This window comes from Lynx rufus, unplaced genomic scaffold (genome assembly GCF_022079265.1).
Source record: "Lynx rufus isolate CCGP_SWC_20201006 ecotype Redwood Valley unplaced genomic scaffold, mLynRuf1.p SCAF_21, whole genome shotgun sequence".
NCBI lineage: Eukaryota > Metazoa > Chordata > Mammalia > Carnivora > Felidae > Lynx > Lynx rufus.
This window is the reverse complement of record NW_025814836.1, coordinates 25,789,589-25,817,547: the sequence shown is the minus strand read 5'-3', so window position 1 is coordinate 25,817,547 and position 27,959 is coordinate 25,789,589. Positions and strand designations below refer to the sequence as shown.

The 27,959-nt window shown below is 58.7% G+C and overlaps 1 long non-coding RNA gene across 3 annotated transcripts; it reads right to left on the bottom strand.

Moving 5' to 3' along the window:
• LOC124517397 (uncharacterized) lies at nt 1-27,923 on the bottom strand. Of its 3 annotated transcripts, none has more exons than XR_006963438.1 (4): nt 27,822-27,923; nt 26,002-26,107; nt 9,423-9,752; nt 1-960 (listed from the first exon to the last, which is right to left on the bottom strand). It is a non-coding gene; the product is annotated as an uncharacterized LOC124517397 (long non-coding RNA). The 3 variants fall into 3 exon arrangements; XR_006963439.1 differs by lacking the exon at nt 1-960 and adding an exon at nt 4,806-6,533; XR_006963440.1 differs by lacking the exons at nt 26,002-26,107; nt 27,822-27,923 and adding an exon at nt 21,669-21,815.
• Nucleotides 27,924-27,959: the final 36 nt, after the last annotated feature.

The following is a 27,959-nucleotide window of genomic DNA, read 5'->3' as shown; positions in this document are numbered from 1 at the left end:
TGTTTTTTGATACAAGAAAAGAACATCTACGTTAAACGTTTTGCATCAATCAACGACAGTGCAATTGGATCACAGTAACTCCCAGACAACGACAGGATTTATTTACAAAAGTGTCACAATACGTGGGAAGCAATATAGTCTGGTCATGATACACAGGCACGAAAACATTAAGCTTTTTTTTCTCCAATCCCACTGGTGTCTCTCCGTGTCCGTATTTATAACCTCGTTGAGAGATAACCCCAGGTCTAAATTTGAGGCACTTCCTGAACGGGAGGCCACCGCTCGCGGCCCTCTACCCCTGCGGGCGGCTGGGCTGGTCCTAGATCTGTACTGGTCCTGGATGTGGGCAGGTGCTGTACCTCTCACGCAGGACACCGGCTTCTGGGGCCCCGCGTGGTCTCTCCAGACTAGGGCTGCTGGGCCTGCCCACCTTGGTCTGCAGGTGCCTGGAGGGCCCCGTAAGAGAACTGTCCTCTGCCCCGCGCTGCAGAATTCGGCAATTGCTTTGGACATTCTGCTCCTGCCCGGTTGTTCTTACCCTTCTGCCCGCTCCATGGGACACACTCTTTCCTCCAAAACCTCAGAGCAGTAAGCACTGGCCAGGCGATGGAGACACAGAGAGGAGCTGAGCGGCTCTCCGGGAGCTCCCGGCCGAGCCAGGGAGACACGCGTGTGACGGCTAGATCGCACCACAGTTAGATGAGAGCAGAACCTCTCAGTTTCTTTTTTCCTTACTTTCACTGTTCATCTCCCCGTCAGACTCAAAGCTCCATGAAGATGGACGGTGTTGGTTTCGTTCTGTCTCCTCCCCTCCTAGCACATAGTAGGTGTTCGATGCGTACTCGTCCAACAGACAAATACTTTGCACACTTGTCATTCTTTGTGCTTATGTCACAAGTATTTCTCAGTCTAATTACATCCTCTTCGGTTTATTTCAATTTTTCTTTAATGTTTGTTTACCTTTGACAGAGAAACAGAGAGAGACAGAGCATAAGCAGGGGAGGGGCAGAGAGAGAGGGAGACCCAGAATCTGAAGCAGGCTCCAGGCTCTGAGGTGTCAGCACAGAGGGGCTTGAACTCACGAACCATGAGATCATGACCTGAGCCAAAGTCAGACGCTTAACCGACTGAGCCGCCCAGGCGCCCCTGGGTAAACGTCAGTTTTAATGACATCACTTTATTTCCTCTGTATTTTCCGAAGTGGCCTGAAGATAGGAATCGCCTGAAGCATCTTTCTGAAATACAGATTCCTGGGCACCACCGCAGCCCGACCGCACCAGGATTTCCCAGGGACGGGGCCCCAACCTGCAGGAGGAGCCACATAGCAAGTGCCTGAGTGGCTGTTACCGTCATCAGGGAAATTCCAAATTCTAACCAATTTATCAGGGATTAATTTAGCCTGCTTCTAAACTGGGTGATTTCTAGAAAACCTGCTTTTGGGTGGACAGTAGGATTTCTGTCGAGCGTGTCACAGGTGTATTTCTGGGCCAAAGGCTGCACACGGCTTCCAGCTGGGAAGCCAAGCCGCCCGCTGCACTTGGCCTCCCCTCCCTCGCCCTCCGGGGTCTCTGCCCACCTTGTAGGTGACTCTGTATCTCCTCGTCTTGTTTCCCGCTGCCTTGATTCTGGCTGAGACTGAACGTCTTCCTGTGTTTGATTACTAATCACATTTTCTCCTCTGAGAATTTTCTTTTTCTTTTTTAATTTTAAAAATTTTTTAATGTTTGTTTATTTTTGAGAGAGAGAGAGAGAGAGAGAGAGAGAGCAGGGGAGGGGCAGAGAGAGAAGGAGACCCAGAATCTGAAGCAGGCTCCAGGCTCTGAGCTGTCAGCACAGAGCCTGACGCGGGGCTCGAACCCATGAACCATGAGATCACGACCTGAGCCGAAGTCAGAAGTTCAACCAACTGAGCCACCCAGGCGCCCCAACTTTGAGTTATTTTCAAACACAGGAGCTGCACAGGCACACGGACTCACACACACACCTTATCCTCCTTTCCTCTGTCACTCCTCCTGTCTCTCCACGGAGAATAGTTAAGTGTCTGCAGGCTGGCGGTCAGGGCTGGAGTCACAGGCATTGGGGGGAGGCGTTGGCAGCAGTAATAATGACAAGGGCCAGAGCCCCGAGGACCACATAGGAAGAAAGTACGAAAGAGAAGAAGTGAGAAACTGAGGCCCCAGGGCTCCATCATGCAGAGGCCGGGCACAGGGAGCTGGCCTGGGAGGCTGGCCGGCAGCCTTGGTGTCCCGGGACACTGACAGGGGAAGGTGTGCAGAAGACGGGGTTCCAGGAAGAGGCCCCGCCCAAGAGCGGGCAGGCCTTTGCTTTTTCTTCTACTTGGTCCATGGTTTGCTTGGTAGGTTTCGCATTTAGTGTTTATTCTGAGGGGGGCAGAGAGACAGGGAGAGAGAGGGTGCAAAGCTGTCAGCACAGAGCCAGACGCGGGGCTCGATCCCACAAACTGAGATCGTGACCCGAGCTGAAGTCAGACGCTCAACCGACTGAGCCGCCCAGGCGCCCGGTGGGTTTCGCGTTTAACCGCCTGACCCGTCTGAGGTCCGCGGAGACGCGGCGCGGGGGGTGAGCCCCGACCGCCTCCGGCCTCCAGACGAAGGGGCGCTGGGGCGTCTGCCTTTTGGTTTCCGGGTGAATGCGCACAGCTGGAACCTGCAGTTCCAAGTCCCGCTTCTCCCTCCCACGTGTGCGACGTGGGGCCGCCGCTCCCCGCCGGCCTGCGGTGCCCAGGCTCGCTCTCACCACGGCGGTCGGGGCTCTGACACGGGCACGTTCGGACCGGCGCGCGGTAAGCGCTCAGTAAGTGCGGCAGAGAGCAGCGTGAGCCTCCACGGCAGGCTCGAAGGCACGGCTGGTGGCGCGGCCGGCATCCGGGGGAGGCGCGGGGCCGAACGGGGTCCCCGGGGGACTCACGACGCCTCCCCCTGCGCCGAGCGGGCCGAAGGCCTGAAGTGCTTCCTCGGCTCCCGAGTGGCTGCCAACAGACGCTTGTCTGTGCATCCCGGCAGCCGTGAGCAGAGTGCGCAAAACCAGCGACGCAACCAGCCGCTCCGGCCTGCCGGTCCCCGCATCCAGCCTGCCGGACCCCCGCAACCAGCCGCCGGACCCCGCAACCAGCCACCGAACCCCGCACCCGGCCGCAGGACCCCGCAACCAGCCGAAACCCACATCCAGCCGTAGGACCCAACAACCAGCCGCCGGACCCCCGCAACCAGCCGCCGGACCCCCCAACCGGCCGCAGGACCCCGCAACCAGCCGCCGAAACCCACATCCACCCGCAGGACCCAACAACCAGCCACCGAACCCCGCACCCGGCTGGCTCCTGCCCACGGGGCCCCACCTGCCAGACCCCGAAGTCCTTGCCTCTCCCCAGCCACAGCCGACAGCCCGGGGAAGAAATCTCCTAGACCCTCCTGTGGGCAGCTGTCGTCACGTCTGCAGACCGGCTCCCAGGCCTCCCCTGGGGTACACAGATGTTCCCACAGCTGTCTTACACCTGCACGTACATCACCCCATGTTGCCGTGTGGGTACTCCCCAGTGGCACCGGTAGTGGGCGATCTCCCTGAACAGCTTCCCCATGTCTGTCTTAACCCGTCCTCCTTTCGGGCACCGGGTTGTTTTTGTTTGTGTGTTTTCCCCAATGTCAGATATACGGCAGTGCCCGGGGTTCTTCAATCCTGCCGAACTCTCCCCCTTTATCTTCCTCAGAGACGTTCTAAGGAAATGATCAAAGCAAAGCCACACTCAGATCAGGCAAGACGGTTCCCCCGGCCCCTTCTGGCCGCGTCCCTCCCCACGTGATGACGAGTCCCCAAAGGAGCCTGCCCACTTCAAGTCCACAGCCCTCCTTCCAGGGACCTGGGACCCTCCCAGGAGCCCCTGCCCCAGCGGCCCCCAGCTCATCTCCAGATGTGCGTTCTGGATCTCTCCTCCTGAGGTCCGTTCTCACCAGCAGTGGGCACAGACGTGGACGTGAGGGGTGGCCGAGGCGCCCTGGGTCAGCGGACCGAGTCCGCACGTGGGAGCCGGGCTGCCCACACGCAGCCACACGAGGTCGCTCCCGATGCCAGGTGACCCAGGAGCCGGGGACAGGACGGGCCTGGGGGCCAGAGTCTGAGAACTTCACACCCGAGCCTGGCCTTCTAAGTGCTGCGCAAGTCTGTCAGGAGGGAGGGCGGAACACGTCTCATCTGACGGCTGGTAAGCCTGCTTCTGACTCTAAACTACGGAAGCACCTGGCGGGCGAGGCCCCATCTCACTTGGGACCCTGGGCGTCCTCGGGAGTCCTGGCTCGGAGCTCGTCACCGTGTTTGCTGGCTCTGGCCCTTCTGCGCTGCCACGCTGCTCTCCCCGCAAAGCACGGTGGGTTACGATCTGCGCGTGTGCTGGGCAGCAGGGGTCCCAGGTGTCTATTCGGCAGGCGTGGAGCGATCCGCCAACACTGTTTTACGCTGCATTTCCCTCAGCACCTGCGAGAATAATAATAAAACCACCCTGCATCGAGCCCTGACTGTATGCCAGGCACTGTGATAAAACACTCTGCATTTTCTCATTTATTCCTCCCTGCGACCCTCCGAAGTAGGCACGTGTAGGGTCCCTGTTCTAGAGGTGAGGACAGTCAGAGGGATAATCAGTGCAGAAAACCTGCCTACACGGTTCCTTCTACCCCATTCGGACCCTCCTCTCTGCCTCTTGCTCTCCCCCCAGCCCCACTCCCAACCCCTGAAACCTCCACGGATGCGCCTGCCCTGGACGCGCCGTGTGGAGGGAACCGACGCCGTGTGCCGCCCCGCATCTGTTCTCTGTTGAAGCCCACCCACTCACACCCTGCTTTGGAGACCCCATCTGCGTTCCCAGTGACACCACTTTGCCCCCTGGGCCTTCTTGCTGACCAGGAGACACTGGGCGCGTGGGGGCTCATCGGCGGGAAAAGCGCACCTCCTGTCGGTATTGGGTTAATGGGCTCGTGGACGACACCAAAACAGACAAAAGTGTTTGTATGGTTTGCAGACGTTGATGAAAAGTCACAAAGCGGGTCAAAGGGGGGCGGGCTACAGCCGCAGCTTCCGGGTCCCTTTGGACCGCGAGCACCAGGCCCAGGACTCCAGGAGCCCTTCCCAAACACGAGGTTACACATCACGCTTCTGTGCAGCCCTCCTAGCGCCCCTCAGACACCCTCAGGGTCCTGCTGTGCGTGCACCGGCGTTCTGGTACCTTCCACGTTCACCAGCCCGTCTCTTTCCTCGTCCTTTGGCCCCCAGACACTTTAACCTCTCTGCACAGCGGGGCCGTGGCCTGTGACCCGCACCAGGCGCACGCGGTCAGCTCCCATGGGGCAGGTAGAGGCTGCTCAGAGAACTTCCCCTGAGTAACAGCTGAGGGAGCGACACTGCGGCCCCGTGGCTCGGAGCCACGCCGTCTGGCCACGTGCGGCCACGTAAGATTCACCAACAGTCCACGCAGTCAAAAACTCAGGGCCTGTGTCGCGCTGGCCGCCTCTCAGGTGCTCGACGGCCACCACACCGGACAGCATACATCACAGGACGTTTCCATCACCCCAGAGAGTGCCCTCAGACGGTTCTGATGCCAACTCCTCCCTTTACGGCTCGCGGCCGTGCTGTTAGGTGACTCCATGCCTCTCCCAGACAATCGGCCTCTCGTCGTTCCCGTTACTCCGTTCTTGCGATTTATGAAGGGAAAGTCCTGCGTCTCACGCGATAAATCGTCTTTATTTACGAAGGGCTGGGAAGGGGCCAAAAGCGAACGGTCAGCGAGCAGCGTGTGAGAACCACAAACGCCTGCCCGGAGGACGGGTGCTCCTGGAGCAAACGCGTTTCCTGCCGACTCCGGAACGCTCTTTGTTGGGCCGCGTTTGCTCAGACCTTTGCGAGTGCGCTGCGTTTCTGTCCCAGGGACTTGAGGCTGAGCTCCGCTCCGCAGTCAGAGAGACTGAGAGATCTCTCCGCCTCCACCCCCTGAGCCGGGGAGGGCTGTGCCCTGACGCTGCCCGACTCCCCGGCTTCCACTTTGGAAACGACAAGCCGTGGTTGCGTGTGTGCTCGGGCCACCCTTGGGGCAATGACTGGCTCTCAGTAAACATTCCAGGCGGCCCATGGCCTTCCGGACGGTAGCTTCTGCGAGTGGAAGATTTCACGTGGAGAAAGATCTTGCAACTCCGCTCGAGAGCAGATACCGCGGAAGCCAAGAAGGGCCACAGTCTCAGGCTGGACAAGTAAAGAGGAACGGCCACCTCCTGAGAGCATCTCACTCTGCTTAGGCATCGGGAAGAGCACACAGTAGGTGTGGGGGGGGGGCACGCTGGGGGGGCCCGGGGGGGGCCTCCCGTCCTGAGGAAGGGGGCAAAGACGGTGAGGAACCATCGTCTCGGCTGCAGCCACCACCTTCGAGGAGGCGTCTCCGGACAGAGGAATGAGGACCCAAGATACACCACCAAGCTGAGACGACGACCAGGAGGCTCTCACCCAATCAAGATGGGACGTGGCAGCAAAGGATTCCTCTAGGAGCAAAAACGTTGTCAGAGTGAGTACGAAAGAGTTTCTGACCTCCACGAGCTCACTATAAGGCAACCGGCACGACCAGAATATTAAAAGCAAGACTGTCAACGCTCACTGACGACGAGGGGTGAGTAGGAGTGGCTGACAGGGCCCTCTGTGCCTGGGCTCGTCAGCTGCACCCGCACAACACTGGACCCCAGGGCCGCCCTCCGGGGACCACCGGGAGACGGGGTCGGAGGACCGGGAGACGGGCGCCGGGCATGTTGGGTCTGGAGAAGGAGTTTCAGGAGTACCGATGCATCTCTGCAAGTCTTTTAGGGTCCCTTCTAGAGGACAGAGTAGATAAGCAATTCTCTTTACACGGCTAATTGTTTGAAGGGTGCTGAGCAGAGAAAAGACACATTCCCACTCTTTTCTCAGCGCCCAGTGCGCCATACCGGGAGCGCGGGGTGGGGGGGGGCACTGCTTATTAAATACCAGGCTCAGGGGCGCGCAGCTCATAAGTGGCAGAGCCGGGACTCAAACCTGCACCCGCCTGACGCCCGAGTCCCCTTCCTCCGGGAAGTCCCCCTGACTATGCCAGGAGCCCCCTGACGTCTGACCTTTCCTGTCAGGTCGCTCCCTGTGAACTCTTCTCCTCGCACCCCAAAGAACCCACACGGTTTTGACTTTCGTCTGCGCCCACGACACTAGCTGACCCCTGCCCAGCCCCCACGGCCACCTCTCGCCCCCGCGTGCCGCTGGGCTGCCCGTCCTGGCTCACGTTCCTGAGAACGACTGAGCCGATCAACCGGCCTGGCCCGAACACCCACCAGCCTCAGGGTGGGCTGGGGGCGCCCGGAAAACAAACACCAATGTGGACCGAGAAGCACCCGGAAGTCATCGTCGGATCGTTCGACAGCGTGCGCCACGCTCGGGGGGCCGGCACTCCGTCCCCGACTTCCTGGGAAAAACGGGTAAAGACCCCAACGAACGGCTTCGGGGGCGGGGGGTGCCGCGGTGGAAGCAGGGGTGGGGGGCAGCGGGGTCTGCGGGCACGTCAAGGACGGCGTCCGGAGGAACACGAGGGGCAGGCCACGTGGGGCAGACTCCCTTGGGACACGGAGCCTGCAGTCCTCAGACGTGTCGACACGGGGGCTGGCTGCTGCTGGTGGTGACGGCGAAGGTCAAACTGTCGGCCAACAAGGGGCGTGGGGAAGGAGAGGGGACGGGCATTCAGCGTGGGGCTCGCGCTCGGGCTTGCTACTCATTACGCTTGCTCGTTGGAACAAGGGCACAGACGCTGTGGGGAGGGAACTGCGACGGTGCCTGTCGACCGGCCGTGGCCGGGACACCCTCTGATCCGGTGACCCTCCTCCAGGACCGTGTCCTACGAAGCGCCGGTCGCTCACCTCACTGCTCATGCCCTCGTTAATTTGTCTCTAACAGCAGAACACCGGAGACCATCTAATGCCTCCTGATAAGGGGTGACTCGACAAATTACCAACGGTCCACACAATGGACCAGGACAGAGCGGGTAAGAAAGGAATGAATTAAATATACATGTATCAACGCGGAAAGATAACCACGATAGACTGAGGTTTCTTCAGTTGTAGGTTAGGATACATACAGGATCATCTCACTGCGTCCGTGTGTGTGCGTGTGTGTGTGTGTTTGCCCAGGGAAAGGTCTGGAAGTGTAGGTCTGACTCCACATAAGGGTTCACTCTGCACCGGGAAGGGGAGTAGAGGAGAAACAGGAGATTTTCACTGTTTACTGCACTGGCTTCTGGATTGCTTAAAAGGTTTGCATCACACATGAAAACCTCTGTAATTTAAACATTTTTGAATGATGGGGCGCCTGGGTGGCTCAGTCGGTTGAGTGTCCGTCGGCCCAGGTCATGATCTCACAGTTCAGTTTGTGAGTTCGAGCCCCGCGTCAGGCTGTGTGCTGACAGCTCGGAGCCTGGAGCCTGCTTCCGATTCTGTGTCTCCCTCTCTCTCTCTGCCCTTCTTCCACTCGTGCTCTGTCTTTCTCTCTCTCTCTCAAAAATAAACAAACATTAAAAATCTGTTTTAATTTTAAGGGGCTCCTGGGTGGCTCAGTCGGTTGAGTGTCTGTCGGCCCAGGTCATGATCTCGCAGTTCAGTTTGTGAGTTCGAGCCCCGCGTCAGGCTCTGTGCTGACAGCTCGGAGCCTGGAGCCTGCTTCGGATTCTGTGTCTCCCTCTCTCTCTGCCCCTCCCCCACTTGTGCGCGCGCACAGGCGCGCTCTCTCTCTCTCTCTCAAAAATAAACATTAAAAATTTTTTTTAATTTGTCTTAATTTTTGAATGAAACGATTACCAAGAAGACATTGGCCTATAATTAGATGGAAGTAAAATCTAATTAAACACCTGCTCCACTCCTTCTCCACAGGGCCCCCAACCAAAGGGACACATGTGCAGGCAAGAGCCACAGCAGGTGAGGCCACGCTCTGGTACCTCCCGCTGCTGGCCTGCAGTGAGTGGCGAGTGGGCCAAAGTCTGAAGTTTTAGGCCCCAAGACCCCCACCCTGAGAGATCTGATTGTCCTACTTAGGAACCGCGTCTGATCCCTTTCCCGGCCCGGGTCCATGTCACCGACTGTGTTCCAGCACACACACACACTCACATGTACGCACATGCACACACACCCATCCACGTGCACACACGTGTGCATGCACACGCACACGTCCCACGTGCTGAGCAGGAGTCTCCCTGTGTCTCTGGCCCGTATCATTCTTGGGGCCCTGCTTCCCCCTTCTGACGCCGCACACGGACCCCTATCGGCATCGGCGTCTAGAACCCCAGCATTACTGAAACGTGCAGAGGACGCGGGCGCTCGCGCTATGCCAAGCACACGCCTCGTGACCCGCCCGGCACGGGTCACTACCTGTCTCCACCCCGTAAGAAGTGCCCAGGCATCTTCGGCTTCCTCCCGCAAGCACACGGGCCTCCTTAGCGTGGGCCTGGGACTCCTTCGGCCCCGCCTGTGTAGGAGGGCCCTGTCTGCACGGGTCTCCTCACTGGAGCCCTCGGGGCTGAATGGGAGGGGTCAGTGGAAGCACACTTGGGACCAATTAGGAAATGTCCACGCTGGTCTTCGTGTCTCTGCTTCATCCACCCTTAACTCTCCTGTGTCCACGCCTCCTGTCCGTGTCATGGCCTCTTTCTAGATCCGTCTCTGCCCTGGAACTGTTGTTAGCGATAATTCAGCAGGACCCTGCAAAGCACACAAAGAAGAAAGGCCTGAAAACCACCAGTGACTTAAGTCACCTATCTCGTTAGAACTTCGATCTAGTTCCAAAGTCGGCCCGGCTGACGGGAGCTCGAAGCCTCACTGAGTATTTATTTGTTCACGACGCTGACCCCGCCCTCCCCGTGCACGGGCTCTCAGAAGCTTGGGCTGCAGCACTCAGAATTCACACCCTTCTAGAGCCACCTCTGCAGCAAACTGGCGGGCCTGAAATGTGGCCAAGGGGGGAAATGACTACAAAGGCTTCTGAGCAGCCCAAACGAAACACAGTTCACCCACAGGGGCATTTTCCTCACCCATATTCAAAGGCCAGCCTCTCGGTCCACCTCACCCAGAGCCCCTGCGCTCTTACTCAACGTGCAGCTCGAACACAATCAGAGGGAGGGTTTCTAAACTCACAGCAGATCAGAAGGAACAAACTAGAAGCGGACGGAGGAATGTGCCAACAGCACAGGCTGGAAAGTGGCACCCAACACGCCGGAAAGTCCCGACGGGAAAGATCGTGAACGAGGAGTCAGTGCGGAATCTGGGCCATCAGGTTACAAGACAAATAGCCTTGCATCCCTCAAGGTCTTGAGGGCTCATTACAAGACCATACCGTGGGCCCATCCGGTCTACCAAGTCCCTCCTCTGCGTCAGGCTCTTTGCGAGCACATTAGTTAGCCATTGCTTTGGCCACTAGTTGCAGGGACCCCAAACAAAAGCGGTTGAACCAAGCCTGGCAGGGCGGGGGCGGGGGGGCAGTTTCTTCAACATACCAGGAAACCTGGAGGTAGGGAGTCCAACACTGGGGTGGCTCTTGATCTCATCGGTAACCTTCTATCTTTCTTGTTCACCATTCTTAGCACGTGGCTTCCAGCCTCAAAGTCACCTCGTGATCACAAGATGGCTGCTGCAATTCCAGTCATCACATCTAAATTCCAGTCAGCAGGGAGGAGGAAAGGGAAGTGTTGGGGACAGGGAGGCATACTTCCCATCTGAATTGAACTCTTTGAAACAGCTCTCATGGAAGGTTTACCTAATCTTGCTCATATCTCACTGACTGTTTCAATGTGCAAGGAGAAGGGGGAAAGGAAGGGTCCCAGGAAAGCCCCCAACAGCGCGGAGGTTCTGGGAGAAAGGAAGAAAACGAGAAAGAGGTGTCAGCAAGACAATCCTGACAGCCGGGCCCCACGGCTGATGTGGGGAGTCAGACACAACTCTGCCTTCAAGGAGCTCAGCCTTCAGGGAGAATCATTTCCTTCCAAAATGGTTAAAATAATAATTATGTCCTGAGACACAGACTTTCATCTCGATGAACAGACTCCGTAATTTAGGGCAACACTTTCCCAGAAGATTCTAGACTGCGGAGAATTTTGCTGAGTTTGTTTGTTGGTTTGCATTCCATAAGAATTACATTTCTGTCCACGAAGTCCGCTTGGGCCCTGCTCCCATCCACCAGCATTTATATTCCTCACAGGTCCGTGGCAAGACACGAGAGAGGTTACCGCTCACAGCAAGTGCCCACGGAGTGTCTCGGGCAGGAGGCGCAGGAGGCGTTGTCCCGTCTGTCCTCGCCCGTCCCCCTCAGGCCTGTCCCAGGAGAATCCAGGCTGCGGGTACCACGGCCGTGGCTCTTCCTCCGTGGCACCTGTGTTAAGGGAGGAATCTGCCCCGAGACAGGAGGTCACGCATTACGTGGCTGCAACTGCACACACGGGAGGGGACGCCCTTTTCTATCCTGTTCTGAGCAAATCTGACGTTTTCTTCGCTCAAGTGAATGTGGTAAAGTCCGATGGTTTTCTGCGTCAGGGGAGCGGGTGGATTTTCAGCTGGTTTCTTCTATCTGTATGCCGGCCAGCGATGGGGATTTACCCCGAGTCCGCCAGGAAAGGAGGAGAGCCGCTCAGACTCCTCCCCGAGCCCGACCCGCGGGGCCAGCGGGCACCCACGCTGGCACCTTTCACCTCTGCTGCTCGCGGGCCCTGCCTGTGCTCGCGCTGCTGTGTAGGGCCAGCCTGCAGGCTCGGTGACGGGCGGGAGGGTCAGGGCGCGGGTGGCCCCGAGAGGGGGTGGAGCACCCCACACGGCCTCGGGGAGCACGAGCAGGGTCCAACCAGAGGCCCAGCCACCGCGTGCCCGGCCCCACGGTCACCCACCCAGCCGAGAACATCCCTTCTGCCGGCGTTAACCAGGCACAAGGACCTGTCCATTCAAGTCCCTGCCCTCATGGAGGGGAGAAGTACAAAGTCCAAGGGGGGCGGAGGGGGAGCTCCAGGAGAAGCCCCTAGTAGGGGTGATGGGAACAGAGGTTTTTCTGGAAGAGCATCGCCGGAGCAGAGCTCCAGGGGAGGGTCAGGGTAGGCAGAGCAGGGAGCGAGGCTGGCGGGGGCCCCCTGAGCCCTCCCTGAGCCCCTGAGCGAGGCTGGTGGGGGCCCCCTGAGCCCCCCCACCCCCCGAGCCCCTGAGCGAGGCTGGCGGGGGCAGGTGCGAGGTGAGGCTGGGGAAGGCGGCAGCCAGGGTGATGGGGCTGCCCTGCAAGGGGGTGGGCCACAGACGGGGACGGGCAGGGGTCTACGTGGCCGGGTGGAGGGTGGCTTGGCAAGGGCACAGTGGGCACTGGCCCCGTGGCGGGGACACAGGCTGCCGGAGATACGAACTCCTGCCGGGGAGGGTGGGACAGGAGGACAGCCTACTTCCGGGACTGGGTGGGCTCATCCCAGTCTCGTCCCGCTGGGAGGAGGGCAAGTTCAGAGTCTGACTGCGGGTGAGGTCCGGAGGATGAGCCACGGAACCTCCCCCGACCAGCTCCGGGGCACGAGGGCCCGGCGGCGCCCACGGCAGGTGCCGCCTCTCCTGCTGCGCCCGCAGGCCTGCCCCGGGGACGGTACGTGGGAGCGTCCCCTGGAGAGCAGGACGTGCCTCCAGAGGGGACATTTTGACGGAGGCCCGTCACCACTGGCAGCGGGGACACGTCACGTGCACACACGTGTGTTTTCAGAGCAGCCTGACGGGCACGGGGCAGGGGCAGTCGGCTCCCTGTGACCCGCAGGGCATCGGGGGTCACACGTGGCCAGTGGCTTTGCTCCCGCCGAGCCGGCCAGTTAGGGGCAGACACGGAACCGCGCTCCAGGTCTTCTGGTTCCTGCGCCGGGACCCGTGGTTACGGGGGGGGCAGGTGAAGGCTCTGACCCCAGCCCCACGGCTCACCGACCTCCCCGAGCCCCTGCTCGGTGGTCTGTGGACGGAGGAGCGCGATGTCACCTGCTCGCGGGGACACGGGGACGCGGGGACGAGGCTCCAGCGGGGTCACACAAACCCGCGGCGTACCTGACACGGTGCCCGGCACGCGGAGCCACACCGCAACCGTGGGCACTTGGTAGGGCGACCGCGGGCCCATCCCGTGGCGAGTGTGAGCGCGGGACGTGGGGCCCGGACGTCAGGGAGCTGGTCCGCGGAACGTGGACTTCGCCCCAGCATCCAAAGACCCGAGTTCATCCTCCCTCCCGAGCTCAACGCGAGCGAGGGTCTGGCCCCCGACTGGGGCCGCGGAAGCGTTTAACGCCCACCCTCCTGGTGGGCTCAGCGACGCGCGGCCCACACTCCCCGGCCCCGGGACTCAGACCCCGGGGAGTCAGGCCCGGGAGTGGGGCCCACGCTGCCCTCTGCAGAGCCAGCGCTAAGGCGAGCGGAAGATCTGACTCAGCTCAGCCTCCCCATCCGTGTCCTCGGTCACATGTTTGTGGTCGGGACCACAGGCCCCAGTGACAATGACGTTTAGCCGTGAGCAACACAGCAGACAACCCCTCCGTTCCCTTTCTGGTGGGGTCCCGTAGGATTTCTTGAAATCCTGTTCGTGTGGTTGTCGTGCAGTTCAAACGCGGACTTCTCTTTGAAAGACAAACAAACAAAAAAACCTGCCACAATTCAAAGTGAACTCTGCTTCTATAAAAAGGAAAAAAAAATAGTACTTTTTCAAAAAACCATAGCCCAAACTGGAACATTTAAAGATGAGGCCGATATATAAATATGCACGCCCTCGCATAAAAATAGAGCAGTTGAGGCTTGTGTCTTTTCCCATTGCTGAATGTCACTGAACCCCCCCCCCCCCCAAAGCCATCCTGTGGTGAGTAACCTCGACTCAACGCGGGTCACACCTCCCCCTGGCCGCAGCGGACAATTTTCCATGGTGGGGGGCGGGGAGCGGAGCTCAGAGCTGCCCCCACGGCTGGCTGCTGGGGAGATACCCCCAAGGACGTGTTTCTGTTACCTGGTGGGGAGGGGCACTGCCGACAGCCCAAGCCGAGCCGGAGGCCGGGCGGTGTCCCGGTGGGGACGGGCCGAGGGGCCACGGCCGCGTTCCCCCGGGGGGCAGCGTAGTGCGGGGGGCTGTTCCAGGTGGGGGCTAAGGAGGCACCCCCCTCCCCCCCACCTGCAAGGAAGCGGCCGCACCCCGCAGGGGAAGGCTCAGACTCCGGTCCTCTGCCGACTCCGCCTGGCCAAGTCCCTGTGCAGTGACGAGGAGGAGTGGGTGACTCCTGCTCAGAGCCACCGGGCGGCCACGGGAGAGGGCTGGACCTGCTCTGGGCCCCGGGCAGCTGAGGCACGTTTCGCTGTGAAAACAGAGAGCTGAGAACAGGGCCAGGGATGAAAAAAAGCGAAGGGAGCAGCTCGCCTCACGAGGAAAGTGAGGAAACACGCAGGGCGCGGACGCGGGATCGTCAAAGGGCCGGGAGACCGACTGAGAGAGCCCCCGTAGCCGGAGCGCCAACAACCCGAGCAACAAAGTCAGTGAAGCAGTATCGGATTAGACGCCGGGGCGTAAAATAAATACCGCTGAGTCCATCCTGCTATAAGTAAGTGATGGGATAAAGCAATACATGAGAGAAGAGACAACTGTCGAACGCGGAAGGACTGCAAACGCTTCGTGTGCCTTCCCTGCCCTCAGGCAGGTGGACAGGACCCTCGGCCTCAGGCCCCTGATGGCGGCTGTGTGCTCCCCCCTCAAACGCCACGGCGGGCGGAGGGGCAGGAGGAGCGACCTCCCAGGGCAGCCTGACAGCTCTCCTCGGCCAGGTGGCCCGGCCAGGGTTGGCAGCCCGTGTGCCACTAACGCCGATGGCATCTGAAGACAGTGCGACGGTGCCCGTGACCTTCCTCGCAGAGCCCAGAGCCCTGGTCTGATGGTGCATAATGCGTCCGGTAGATTCCGACAGAGGGGCATGTGCTGCAAAAGAGTGGACCCGCCGAGCTCACCAAAAACAAGGAGAATCCGGGAACTGTCACCACCAGGAGGAGCCTGAGGAGACCCGAGGACTAAGGACTGTAATGTGGTGTCCTGGATGGGGTTCTGGAGCAGAGAAGAGACGCTAGGGGAAATCCTGCCCGTGAACTTGGACTTTAGTCAACAATAACGTGCCAGAATTGTTCCACGAATTCTAACACATGTACCGCGATGGTGAGGCAAGCCGGTGATGATCAGAAGGGACGGTCTGTGGGGCAGCAGGGGAGTGCCCGGGAGCTCTCCGTTCTGTTCACTCACTTCTGTAAATATAAAACCATTCCGTTAAAAAAAAATACAGTCCATTAATTTAACAAGGAAGGTGGAGGAGGAGGACAAAAGAGCATTCTTGGGGCGCCTGGGGGGTCAGTCAGTTAAGTGTCCGACTTCGGCTCAGGTCACGATCTCACAGTTCGTGGGTTCGAGCCCCGCGTCGGGCTCTGTGCTGACAGCTCAGAGCCTGGAGCCTGTTTCAGATTCTGTGTCTCCCTCTCTCTCTGACCCTCCCCAGCTCACGATATGTCTCTCTCTCTCTCTCTTAAAAATAAACATTTAAAAAAAAAAAAAAAAAACAAAGAAGAGAGAATCCTTAGTGCTTCCATGAAGGGTTGGCCTGAGGGAGGGCATGGTCAGCACACAAGGTGGGGGGGACCCCGCTGGGGGCAATGAGGCACCCTCACGCTCCGAGGCTTGTGGGGAAGTGAGCAAACTCCCGGGGGGAGTCCAGGAAAGGAGCCCACGCAGCAACCCACGTGCACACCGTGTCGGTGTCCCTCGCGTACAACGTCAACCTGCGAGATGGGGAATTCCTGGCTCGTTAAACTTGACTCTGTAAAGGAAGACGATTTCTTTGCCTTTTATAACCCCAGCAGCCTTCTGAGGAAGAGGCAGCCGGTCCTGTAAAGACCCTCTGTTCTCCAGCCACTTCTACGGCTGCAGATACGCAGGAGCGGAGTTGCGAAGGGGTGGCTGGGAGAGAGAGGGAAGCGAATCAGCAAAGTGGCCGAGGCTGAGGGCTGCGTGGGCCGAAGGGCCGAAGGGCCGGGGACAGCCCTCCTGGCAGGTTGGCCAACGGGAACGTCACAGGGTGGGCCGTAAGTTGTCCGCGTGGGGCCCCCTGCAGGAACCGCTGGGTGGCCCACAGCTCCCCGAAGAAGCTCTGCTGATACGTGATGGCCCGGGACGTCCTGGGCCGCGCCACTGGCAGACAAACCAGGCTACGTGTGTGCCTGGGGAGCACCTGCGGGGCACAGAGCGGGAGACGGAGCTTCGGTCGGCGTGGGCAGCTGACTGTGGGGAGGGAGGCCCCCTCGGGGTCTCGGGCGTCTGGGGAGCGTGGAGACTTCCACGCGTCCTTCCTGGAGGGTCTGCGTGGAACAGGCGTGGGAGCCTGCATGTCCTAGGGGATGCCAGGGGCCAGGAGAGGCTCGCAGAGGTGACCGGGTCCCTGCGACCAGCGGGGACCAGGTGCACCAGGTCCGAGGAAGCGCGCCCAGGGCCCCCCCCCCCCCCCCCGGGGAAGACAGGTGCCCGGAGCTCGCGGACACTCGAGTTCTCGACACAGGGGCTGCGCGGCCCAGGCCCTCAGCACAGCTGGTTCCTCCCACAGGACAGCCGGCCCGAAAGAGCACGCCAGCCCACGGGGCCACGCCGTGCCCTCCATCCGGGGGTGCGTGGGCCCTGCTGCGGACAGTCGTGTCTCCTGGGTGACCACGAGCACAGCAGCCGCTCATGAGCACCCTCGGAAAACAGCTGTCTGTCTCCTTCCCGGCGGGTACTCGGGCCTGGAAATCAGCGCGCAGGTCCACGGAGCGTGTGCGTGCTGGTGGGCCGGGAGTGGCACGCAGGGGAGGCAGCCACAGCCCTACGTGCGGTCTCCGCCCCGCCCGCACCTCCCTGCCTGGCTCAGAACGGCCCGCACAGGCCAGGCTTTCACGGAGAGCCGGCGGGGGTGGGAGACGCAGGGCCACACATCCACCGATGCTCCCACGGAGGGAGACTCATCTGGCGGTGGGGTGAAGGCCGGCAGGGGGCTCTGGGGAGGAGGGGGTCGTGGAGCCTCCCGGCTGGGCTCCAGGGGCTGGAGGCAGGACACGGAGGCTGGGGAGGCTCAGGGCCACCCGGGTGGGGAGGGAAGGAAAGAGGGCAGGGCTTAGGGGAGAGGGTCCCCGGGGGGCTGAGAAAGGGGGCATCTGGGGCGCTCGGAGCCAAGGACAAATCCAGGTGTGGTCTCGCCAGCCCTGGACACGCCCCATGGGCCAGTATCTGGGTCGCCCTGACGCTCAGGCCCCGTCTCCTCTCCAGTGGGACACTCTCCGGCTCCCTCTCATGGCTGCACGGGACACCTGGCCGGGACCTGGTTCTGGGAGCCACACGGCTGTCAGCAGCCAGGCCCACTGAGGTCTCTCCTGAACCCTAATTCTGTCATCGCATATCTCACCTGGCCCTCAGGGAAACCGAACCGACAGTCAAAGCGAACCCTACAATAACCCTTCAAGAAGTGCCCCAACTTCCAACTCCCAAGCAAGGAGGGGCCCTGGGCTCCCACGTTGGCTGCTGGTGAGCACTGGCCCCCTGTCCCCTGCTCCTCGCGGTTCTCAGCAAGGCCACTTACAGCCCCTGTCCAGACCGTCACCTGCACGCACAGCGGCCGTCCCAGCCCCACACCCGGAGGGTCCACCAACCTGCACGCACAGTGCCCCTCCCAGCCCCCGACCCAGAGAGTCCCCACCAGCCCAATAACTCCGCCTCATTACTCTTCCCAGGCCCAGGGTTCAGGCCACTTCCCTGCCTTCCCCATCCCGAAAACACAAAACCCTAACGGATCATCAGAAATTGACGGCTAGGGTTTTGCCGGCCACCGTCACCGCCCCCCAAAACCCAACCACTCACATTTGGATTTGAGTTAGCAATGAGGAAAGCTCAGGCAGGAGGGATACAATTGCTAGTGTCTGGCTACGATATATTCTAAATAATAAGTAACACGTAAGGTGTAACGATGTTAACGTGTATGTAGCACAGAACGCATAATATATGGTGTCTGACAGGTAACATACAGTATGTTATGTTTCTCAACAAACGGTCATGGCTATTAGTATTATTGCTATTACTTTAATTCAAATTATCAAACACATTATACCACCTGTCTTCGCAATCAGTTGTCCTAGAACAAGAGGAATCGCACCTTGCCGTCCGGTCTACTACCGGGCGCTGCTGGGAAAGACGTTCCGCACGCGGATTAGCGAGTCCCGGCCAACCGAGGCGTGCCTGGTCACCGCCCAGCCCAGCCCTCGCTCCCTCAGTGGGAGGGATGTGCGGGCACTGAAGCCACAGCCCACAGGCCCGGTCCCGCTGGACGTCCCGGTCTCACGCCCCCACACGCCCCTGAAGCTCCACGGGTCCTAGAATTCCTCCAATGCTGTGGAGTGTGGGCACTGGGCACCACCGATTTCCTTAGATTTCAAGGGAAAACATCGAGACGTTCTCAGAAGCAAAAAAAAAAAGGGGGGGGAGGGTTAGAGACGACCCCAATCCTGAGGTTAGAAAAAGTACAGAGGAGATAAGAACATAGGGATAAAATTCTGACCGCTGAGTGTCCATCAGTCCCGGCGAGGGGGTGGGGGCGCAGAAGTGCCCGTGGAAGCCAGTGCCCACGCTGCCAGGAGCCCCCGCATCCCTTCCCACACACCGCTCTGAGCCCGGAGCCTCGGGTCTCTCCTCCCCCAGGACCCAGATGTCCACATGGATGGAAGAGTGGACACTGCGTGTTAGTGCTGGGAACGGCTAGGGGAAAGTGTCCCTATTTCCCCAAAACCCAGGGAAAGGGAGCCCAGCAGACGGGTACCCCGCCCAGCCATCAATCAGCCCTCGTGGAGGCCGATCCGGCCCGGGGAGGGGCCGCAGGGGCCCCGTGGAGCCCCACCACTGACCTTGACTCAGAAAGGAAACGGGGGCCCAGAGCTGAGGGCGGCGGGCACATCTCAGCCCCAGGAGCCTCGACTCGCACGCGCTGGGTGGAGACCACCGACGTCCGTAAACACACCTGAACAGCACGCCGTTGAAGGAAGGGCACTCCAGTGCCCAGACGTGTCCTGTGTTACTCCACCAGTCCCCTGACACCACAACTTGGGGGGGGGGGTTTCGCTCATTTCTCACCACCACATACAGTGCTGCCCAGAGCCTAGCAAAAACATCTTTGCCCACCTTTACTTTACTTCCTTGGGACGGACTCCAAACGGAAACACCGGACAGGCACGCGGATCGTGCTAGATGTCAAAGCCTGCCGGACTGCTACGTTCCTTTCCAGAAAGGGGGCATCTTCCAATCCCACCAGCGACAGGGAATGCCTGCTTCTCCCCACTCTCATCAAATGCGGTTTCTCATTCCAGCATGCTTCCAGGGTCTTGCCAAGGTCAGTAACGCACATACCCTTTGATACTCTAACCCCACTTTTCAGAAATTACCCGAAGGAAACATTCACACACGGGTGTGCCCGTATGAACACAGACCCAAGACGGAACGTGTGAGTGACAAGCAGAGTGTGCCGTAGGGTCCCTTGAGCTGTTGGCTACGTGGTTCCCCCGTCCCCCGCCCTGTCGGCCTGCGCCCGTCCCTGCCGAGGACAGCCTTAGTCCTCAGACCATTGCCAGTATTACGAGAATCCTAATGTTCTTCCCCACCCTCCAAACACCAGTGTCTCCCTGGAAGGCACCGGTGTTCCCTGGCCACGTCTGCTTTCCTGGGACAACCACCCTCAGAGCTTTGACTCTCCCTTCCCTGAGCTGGGCAGTCAGACCTGATCCTCCCCAGCAAGTGGATCCTTCTTAAAAGTTTCTTTTTTTTTTTTTTTTTTTTTTTTAGAGAGAGAGAGAGAGAGAGAGAGAGAGAGAGAGAGAGAGCAAGCAGGGGAGGGGCAGAGGAGCAGAGAGAGAATCCTAAGCAGACTCAACGGTCAGCACAGAGTCCAACATGGGGCTTGAACTCATGACCCCGGGACCATGACCTGAGCCGAAATCAGGAGTCAGACGCTCAACCGACTGAGCCACCCAGGTGCCCCCCTAAAAGCAACTTCTAACAGCTCACACCATGGCTCTAAGTCAGTAGAGCTTTTGAGGTCACCTCCAGGCAGCAAGGCTCTGGGCTCTCGGGCCCGTTCACCCTCCCCAACGGCCCTTCTGCCTCCGTCCCCGAGACCCGCATCTCACGAGGGGGCGTCCAGCCTGCAGACGAACCGCACCTGTGAACAGCCTCTGCCCCCCTCCTCCCCACCCAGACCCTGCCGCCCCCCTCCATCTGGGGAGAGGCCTGGAATATTCAGAGAACGAGAGGATCTGAGGGGTAGAGGGGAGGCGCCATGGATACAAGTCCGTCTCTAGGGGGGCACCTGACCCTCCTTTCCAGAAACGATCTTCGTCCACTCAGCCCAGTTTCACATTCGTTTCCTTATTCTGTCCGATATTCCCACAAGTAGGAACCCATGTAGATGGGTCCAGAAGTGCTACTTGCATCCCGGGGATAAGGTGCCCGAGAATGAAACCCCTACTTCAACCGGCTTTCTCTGCTGCAAGCCCTCAGCTGCCGTCACAGGGACTGAGGGCCGGGGAGGGCGCGTGTGGGATGCGACAGGGACAAGGGCCACCGTGTGTGGTCAGGGAGGCCCAGGCGGTCATGGGGGGTTAATGTTAAGCCTCTGGGACCGAGGGCAGGGGCCCCAGAAAGAAAGAAGCACACAGGGAGGGGGTCAAGACCCACTCTGCTTACATCAACACTTGACTTTGTGGGTCACATATGAACCCGGGATGGAAAAGGGGACTCTCCTCGTGTTCCTCTTCTCTTTCTTTCCTCTCGGCCCCCGACCCCACGTCTGTCTTTCCCCAGCTCCACTGAGATATAACTGACACATAATGCCGTATGAGTTGAAGGCGTGCGATATGAGGACTCGATAATACACACGTATTATAAAATCTTTGCCACAAAAGGGGTAGTTAGCACATCCCTCACCTCAAATGATCTCCATTCTGTTGTGGTGGCGAGAACATTTCAAATCTACTCTCTTAGCCACTTTCTTTTTTTTTTTATTTTTTTTTTCAACGTTTATTTTTATTTTTGGGACAGAGAGAGACAGAGCATGAATGGGGGAGGGGCAGAGAGAGAGGGAGACACAGAATCGGAAACAGGCTCCAGGCTCTGAGCCATCAGCCCAGAGCCCGACGCGGGGCTCGAACTCACGGACCGCGAGATCGTGACCTGAGCCGAAGTCGGCCACTTAACCGACTGAGCCACCCAGGCGCCCCTCTTAGCCACTTTCGAGCGCACAACACAGTAGTGTTCGCCCCCGTCACCATGCTGTGCGTCAGCTCCCCGGAACTTACTCATCTGACACTGGAAGCCGGTACCCTTTGACCCACGTCTTCTTATCTGCCCCCCGCCCCCAGCAGTGACCAATGATGAGTCCACTCCCTGCTTCGGGGAGTTCAGCACCTCTAGCTTCCACACACACATTCAATCCTACGGGATTTGTCTTTGTCTGCCTTATTCCCGGAAACTCAATGCCCTCGAAGTCCATCCACGTCGACAAATGGCAGGATCTCCTCCTTGATGACACACAATAATAGGTAACATACCTCGCGTTCCTTCGCCCATCCGCTCCTGGGTGCGCCTTTAGGGTCCTTCCCTATCTTGTCTCCATAGCTCAGCTACTGTAAACAGAGCTGCAACGGACATGGGGGTGCACATATCCTCTGCAATTAGTGATTTCATTTTCTTCAAGCAAATACCCAGAAGTGTGGCTGCTGGGTCATGAGGGCAGTTCTGTTTTTAACTTCTTGAGGCACCTGCATCCTGTGCTCTAGGGCGGCTGCCCCGGTTCGCGTTCCCACCCACAGCCAGAAGGCTCCCCTTTCTCCGCGTCCTCGCGTCCTCGCGTCCTCGCCGCCACTTGCTGTCTCTTGTTTGGATTCTACCTTCCTAAGGGGCACGGGGTGACACCCCATTGTGGTTTCGATTTGCATTTCTCTGACTGGTGTTGTCGAGCACCTTTTCAGGCTTTTGGTGATCATTTGCATACTTTCTTTGGGAAAAGGTCTGTTCAGATCCTTTGCCCATCTTGAAGTCCGATTTTTATCTTTCCGCGATGGAGCTGTAGGAGTTCCTCATCTATTCTGGAAATCAACCTCTGATCAGATAGATGGTTTGCACACACTGTGTCCTGTTTGGTAGGCTGCCCTTTCGTTTCGTTGATGGTTTCCTTTGCTGTGTAGAAACTTTCTAGTCTCACGAAGCAGCACTTACTTGGTTTTGCTTTTGTTTCACGTGCTTTCTGTGCCCTTTCCAAACCATCCTGGCCAAGACCAGGGTCAAGGAGCTTTCTTCCTATGTCTTCTTCCAGGAGTTGTACACTTTCGAGTCCTACATTTAACCCCTTAATCCAGTTCAAGTTAATTTCTGTGAGTGATATAGGACACCATGTTAACAGAACGAAAGATAAAGATCACACAATCATCTCAGTTGAAGCAGAAACAGCATTTGGCGAGACTGAACGTCCTTTCAGGATAAAAACTCTCAACAAAGTGGGTAGAGAAAGGACGCATCGGAGATCAGAGAGGAAGAAGGAAAGTCATCTGTTTGCCGATGACGTGATCTTACGTGAGGAAAATCCTGAAGACTCTACCGAGTAACCGTCAGGACGGATAAATGCGGAGAAGCCGCGAGGGCACGACATCCACACACAACAATCAGCTGTGTTTCTACCCACCAACAGTGAACTACCCGAAAAAGAAATAAAGAAACCAATGCCATTTACGATAGCACCAAAAACGATAACATCCTTAGGAACAAATTTAACCAAAAAGTGAGAGATCTCGGGGCCCCTGGGTGCCTCAGTCGGCTGAGCGTCAGACTCTTCGTTTCGGTCCAGGTCGTGATCTCACGGTTTCATGGGTTCAGGCTCTGAGTCGGGCTCTGCGCTGATAGGGTGGAGCCTGCTTGGGATTCTCTCTCTCCCCCCCCCCCGCCCCTCCCTCATTGCGCTGTCTCTGTCTCTATCAAAATAAATAATTAAACTTTAAAAACAAAAGTTAGAGATCTCTACACTGACCTCCGTAAGACAGTGATGAAAAAAACTGACAAAGACACAAATGGAAAGATAGCCAGTCTACACGGACTGGAAGAGTTAATATTGTTAGAATGTCCATCCTACCCGCTGTCACCTATAGACCTGATGCATCTTGATCAAAATTCCAGGGGCGCCTGGGTGGCTCAGTCGGTCGAGCCTCCAACTTCAGCTCAGGTCATGATCTCGCGGTTTGTGAGTTCGAGCCCCGCGCCGGGCTCTGTGCTGACGGCTTGCTCAGGGCCTGGAGCCTGCTCTGGATTCTGTCTCCCTCTCTCTCTGCCCCCGTCCCGCTCACACTCTGTCTCTGTCTCTCTCAAACATAAATAAACATTAAAAAAAAATTTTGTTTTTAAATTCCAATGGCATTTTCCACACAAATAGAACAAACAATCCCAAAACCTCTATGGAACCACAGAAGACCCTGAAGCGTCACAAGCAGTCTTGAGAAGGTACCAAGCATCACACTTCCTGATTTCAAAATATATTACAAAGCTCTGGTAATCGAAATGGTAAGAACCTGGCACAGAAACAGACACCTGGACCAGGGGACAAGATGGGGGGCCCGGAAAGAAACTCGTGCCTGAGTGGCCACCTGATGCCTGTCAAGGGAGCCAAGAATATTCGGGGGGAACAGACAGTCTCTTCGATAACTGGCGCTGGGAACCTGGTTATTTGCAGGCAAAAGAACGAGGCTGGACTCCAGTCCGGCTGGGTCTGAGAGAGACTGGGGGGGTGGGGGGAGGCAGCCCTCGCCCTCAGGGCTAGTGCGGTGGCCAGGGAACTCTCCTGAGATAAGCAGAGGGAGTCCCCAGCCCACGACGAAGTGCTCTTTTCCCAAGTGGGGCGGGAGTGAGGGTTACACCATGCTTTTCATGCCTGGGATAGTTAAGCTACAGATTTAAAAAAAAATTTAAAAAAGTTTTTTTTAATGTTTATATTTGAAGGAGAGAGAGAGAGAGCGCGCGCGAGCAGGAGAGGGGCAGAGAGAGAGAGAGAGCGAGGAAACACAAAATCCAAAGCAGGCTCCTGTCAGCACAGAGCCCGATGCGGGGCTTGAACCCACAAACTGTGAGATCATGACCTGAGCCAAAATCGGATGCTCAACTGAGCCACCCAGGGGCCCCCAGATTTTTTTTATCATCATCACTACAAGCACTTGGTTCTTTCCTCACCGGCGCAAAACGGGCTGGAGTCATTTGAATTCAGCTGTAAGAATGCGTTTCTGGAAGGGGAATGGGGAACCTTTTAGAACAGTGACCCCACTTAATTTCAGAAGAGGAACCCGAGGTGCCGAGTTGAAACGATCTTCCACGGCCGCGCAGCTAATGACACACACAAAGCCTAGACGGCGCCCCGAGCCTGCCCGACCCGAGTCGGAGGTCCTGGCGCAACTGTGGCCTGTCGCGACCTCAGCACCGCCCTGACCGCGGGGGTCCCGTGGCCCTGCTGTCACTGTCCTCAGCTGTAGCCTCGGACCAGAAAGGCTGACTGACCCGGAAGCTAAGGCAACTAGGCTTGCGGGGTCCCCCACGGCTCTGCACCGTGGATGTGAAAATTTGTGTTTTCTTGGGGGACCCCTCAAGCACGAGCTGCAGACCCCACTAAGCTCTGTCGGCCTCTGCTGACCGGTAACCACGTGCAGGAGCTGAACCTCAGAAGTTCCAAAAGCATCTCCGACCGACTCTCACGAATCCCCACGTGTGACCGTCTTTGGGACGAGGTACCGAGGAGCCTGGGCAAATCCAGGCAGGGCTGTGGACACCGAGGGAGCAGCTCAGTGACCCCCGTGCCCGGGAGCAGCTGGTCCGCACACCCACCCTCAATCCCTCCCCTCCAACTGGGGCGGGCAGGGACGGTTTCCCATCTTCATCCAGGACTGCCCATGGACTCGGAACCCCATCTCCACGACCCGCGCCCCTGAGGACCTTCTCCATCCCAGCCGTGCGCTCACGGGACCGGAAGCTTCAGAGGAGGCAAGCAGGCCACGGACAGAGGGCCGGGGGGCTGGGGGGACAGAGGGGAAGAGATGAGGGTACGTCTAAGGAGCTGGAGCTCAGAGGTCACCGCAGGTTGTGGGCACCAGGACTAAGGGGGTGTGACCGAAGCGTGACCTGAAAAGAAGGCGGGAAAACTGAGTGGTTTGGGGAAATACTCAGGAACAGAGCAGACAAGACGTGGTGGGTACGCTGCATGGGTGAGGAAGCGAGTGAGGACGGAGGGATCACTTGGGTGGAGGGTGGTAGCCTGCAGCGAGGTGGGAAAGGCCAGAGGAGGACCCAGCTTGGGGTGGGGGTGGGGGTGGGGGTGCCGGGTCAGCTGGGGACACTTTGACCCCGTGGGCCTTCCGGTAGGTACTGGGATGAACTGCGATGGAAAGCAAAAGAAAACAATGCGAGACCTTCCTGGATAACTGCACATTCACCACCACAAACGGTACCATCACAAGGACAAATATGTAACATTTCAGAACTCGGGAAAATGGCCCAGCAGCGGCCCACACTAAGAATGGGAGTAATTTGGTCCTGCGGTCCAGCAGGGGAAAGAAACCCCAAGTTTCTAATTACCTAGCCACAATCCTGTATTTTGATGTAGAAGAGAGGCAACAGAGAAGCTCTCTTCTGGTCACAGACACGCTAAAGAGTCAAGAGACGAGCCTTCTGCCCAGACCACGGCTGGACACCGGCCCAGGCCGCCCCAGTTTCTCAGATGAACCCCCAGGAGCCGCCAGCGGCCCCACTTTCCCCTCTGCCCGCCTTACAGGGGCATCAGCAACAACGTCCTCCTCAAAACGCACCCCTGCCTTTGGTGTCCTTCCTCACCAACAAGTACGGGGCCCTGCTCACCTGGTCTCCCATTCTGCCCGCCACTCCGTGCGTCCAGAAGCTCTCACACAGCCTCTGCGTGTCCGCCGTGGCCGTGAGGTCAGTGAACATCTCGTCCGCTGTGGGGCTGCAACGGTAACAGAGTCCAGCTTCAATCCTTAGATTCCCAGGACACCACTGATGTCCCATTTCAAGCATCCGGAAGAGGCCTCAGCCCGGCCGGCCTGGCACGAAGGACACTTACTTCCTAGGAGTGGCATCTGTGCCTGGGCAGTGCTCCGCTGGGTCCGTGTCCCTCGTCACCCCTGTGGGCAGCAGGATGCACCCAGTGCCCGGAAGGGACGAAAGCTTGCGGTATTTCCTGTCCAGGATCTGGGAGCTACTGTCACCCTCCCTGCCCGACAACACACACGGAAACACTACTGCCCCGCCCCCCGCCAGCCGGGGTTTTACTGGTCATTCCTTTTATTCCCGGGACGCACGGACAGGACAGTGGAACAGAGACTGCAGGGCACGGTGAAGAGCAAAGGAGAAGAAATTTGGGAAGAGGGAACGAGGGATCCCCTCTTGCTGGGATGGCTTGCCTCTCAACACCACCGACATGTGACGTAGACTGAACGTGACTTTTGTCCCATCTCAACAATGACAAATCATAAAAATAATAAAAAAAAAGTTGGTCAGAAAGCATAGAAAGGAAAAACGTCTTAACCCTACAGCCTAATGACACAGTTCCCATCCCTGGCCCAGCGTCCCCTCCAGCTGTGGGCCATCCCAGGTCCCCCATCTTGTGGTTCCCCAGCTCCTCTCCTAACAAAACCCGACCGGATCTTGAAGAGGGGAAACTGAGGGAGCCGAACCGAGGTGGAAAAGGGGCAGAGAGAAAAGGAAGAGACCTGAAAGAGGGGGAGGGGCGAGGGACCCAAAGGCCCATCCAGAGCTGGGTTCAGAGACAGCCTTCTTCGGTGGGTGCTGACCTGAGGGACAGAGACAAGCACCGGGCTCCTGCGTAGCCTGGGGACGTGAGAGCTGGAAAGAGCAGGGGTAATGGGGAGAGGGAGCTGGGAGGGGAGGTGGCAGGTTCTCCTCGACCACCTTCCAAGGGCCCCAGGGAAGATCTGGGGACACCTTTCGAAACTTGACCCCTCCTTCCCCAATATCTGTTTCTGGTTCAGGACCCTCATCACAAACCACCTCCAGGAAGTCTACGAGAGGACGTCCTGGCGACCTCCATGTCCGAGCTCCTGGAAGGCAGTCCCACATCAGTCCCCGGGGCCATCGGGGCCACCGTCTCTTCAGGAGTGACCCGGGGTTTTGTGGCATTGGGCTGAAGGTGCAATGGCCGGGGGGAGGTTGTGTTAAGTCCACCGCGGCTGCTGGGACAGAACACCACAGGCAGGGGGCTCAGGTGACAGTCTACACCTCGGGGTTCCGCGAGTGACAGCTGGCACCTCCGGGTTCTGGAAGCCGGGAGGTCCGGGATAAGGTGTCTGCTGAGTCCCGCTCGCCGCCCCTCTGGCTGTGCCCCCACGTGGGACCCTGCCCCCCTCCCCGGGCTCTCTAGGGTCTCTATTAGAAGGGCACTAACCCCAGTCCCGCAGGCTCCACCCATGTGACCCCATGTCCTCCCTGGGCGCCACCTCGGAACCACCCCACCGGGAAGTAGGTTTCAACCTGGGAATCTGGGGGCACAGCACGCTCCGCGTCGTCGACACAGGCGGAGGTGGCCCTCGGTGAGCGCGAGGGGAGGGAAGAGCCCCGACAGCGCGCTGGGCCTGCGCTTGCGGCTCCGCGTGCCCCCGACGCCACGCCGCGGACCCGGGGTACGACCGCCTTTTACCTACCAGGGAGGTCACGTGCCCCAAGCCCATCCAGCTCGCAAGCGGCCGCCTCAGGACCCGGACGCTGAGCTCTCCGACCCCAGGGTCCAGTACTAATCACTCTGACACCCAACAGCCCGGCCCTGCATCCACGTCCGGGTG